This window comes from Rhea americana, unplaced genomic scaffold, assembly GCF_003343005.1.
Source record: "Rhea americana isolate MKP2758 unplaced genomic scaffold, rheAme1 scaffold_499, whole genome shotgun sequence".
Lineage (NCBI taxonomy): Eukaryota > Metazoa > Chordata > Aves > Rheiformes > Rheidae > Rhea > Rhea americana.
The window spans coordinates 89100-90612 of record NW_028186644.1 but is presented as its reverse complement, the minus strand read 5'-3'; the positions used below and the strand labels follow the sequence as shown (position 1 = coordinate 90612).

Sequence of the window (1513 nt, the reverse complement as noted above, 5' to 3'; positions counted from 1 at the left end):
GGCCCCGAGGAAGGAAGGGATGTTTATCTCGGCGAGGGGAGAGGAGGCTGCGCAGCCCCCGCCAGCTCGCTGCAGTGGCTGCCGCTGAACCACGCTTGTGAAAGGTTTTAATTTACTGTCTGCACGTTGGCTAAGAGCTGCGTCTGCTGGGGAAGTTACTGCGAGGCGGCTCGTGGGGTGAGCAGAGCCTTAGCTTTGACTGCAGGAGTTTCGAGACCTTGGGTTGATTGCGAAAATAATAGCTGGGCAGGTCACTGCAGTTGTATCCTGCTCCTCCCTTGCAGCCGGTGTTTGCTTTCCTTTGTTTGGGTCTCGTCTTGCTCCAACTTGCCTCCGTCGGGCTTGCTGGCTTTGGCTTTAAAGAGCGAGCGCTTCTGTGCGCGGCTGCTCTCTACCTGCGTGTTTAATTAAAAGGAGAAAAGATGTGTTCCAAAAATACTCGGCTTTCTTGTCTGCCATGTAGCGCGTTGCGAGGCTTGCTGAGTTGGTGTTTGAGAGAGGAAGCGAGGGGAGCGTTCAGCTGACATAGCATCTGAATATCCATTTGGGGCCCAGGGAGCTAGCGTTTAGAAGGGGGAGGGAGAGTGAAATGGATGCTGAAATCTTGAATCTGCTTCTTAAATTTCCGGCTCTCCCTGGAGAGCGAGCGAGMGCAGTTCAGCGCTGCGTGTTTGCCTTGGCTCTGGGTTACCTGCTGCCTCCTCCTGAGCTGTGTGTTTGTGGCAGAGATAAAGGATGGAGGATTTTTCATGGTGCGAGAAAGTACTTTTTCTTTCAGCAACATTTGCTTGTTTGTGGTTGAATAGCATAAAAAAAAGAATCCAGCATTATTGAAGAACGAGTGGGCGAATAGCTGCATCGACTACCATGGTAACTTTTAAAGGGCTTCACCCATAGCTGTCAGCTCAAGATTTTTAGTGTTGTAGTGATCTTTAATGTAGAATAGTTTCCAGGCCATTTAATTATTTCCTCTCCTCATTTAAAACACAACAAAACAAGCTCTTCTCTGAACTGCCTCTTTGTTCCAGTTTCACCTGCGCGCACCGGTGTGGCGGGGCAGAGCACGGAGCACCGTCGCGGTCCGGGTGTCTAYGGCCCCGCGAAGCGGCGCGTTTCTGCCAGCCTGCCGCCGCCGGGGCCTCGCTGCACGGCTCGGCGCGGCTCGGCCCGTTCGGAGACGGGCCGCGCCGTCGCCCGGGAGGACGTGGCGGTTACCGGACCTCCCGCGCTGTCCCGTCCTTCCCGCCAGCGCCGTGCGGGACCCGCGCGGCTGCCGCGCCGCTCGCCGTGCCGCCCTGCTGCATGGAGGTCAGCGTGCAAACCGCGTGCTGCTTGGCTCTCGTCGTTTGTGCTGCTTTCTACCATGTCAGCAGGAAAAAAATACAGAAATATGGGCRTTTGGTTGTCTTTAGATGGTGGTTCATTGTCACTGTCCTGCAACTGCGAGAGACCGGCAGTCGRTTTCGACTGCGGTTGCAGAAACCCTTCGGAAGCGCAGCCCACCCCTGGGTTT

General features: G+C 55.3%; 1 protein-coding gene across 3 annotated transcripts in view; it reads left to right on the top strand.

Annotated features, from left to right (window-relative positions):
- The window catches only part of ANKRD11 (ankyrin repeat domain 11), a 155588-nt gene that overhangs the window by 64989 nt on the left and 89086 nt on the right, over positions 1 to 1513 (top strand). The window contains exon 1 of one of the 3 annotated variants that reach the window (XM_085317347.1): positions 154 to 177. The exons of the other annotated variants lie outside the window; for them this stretch is intronic. The gene's annotated coding sequence lies outside the window, so the exon portion shown is untranslated. Of the gene's footprint in view, positions 1 to 153; positions 178 to 1513 lie in introns of those variants that run through there. 3 annotated transcript variants of the gene reach the window in all.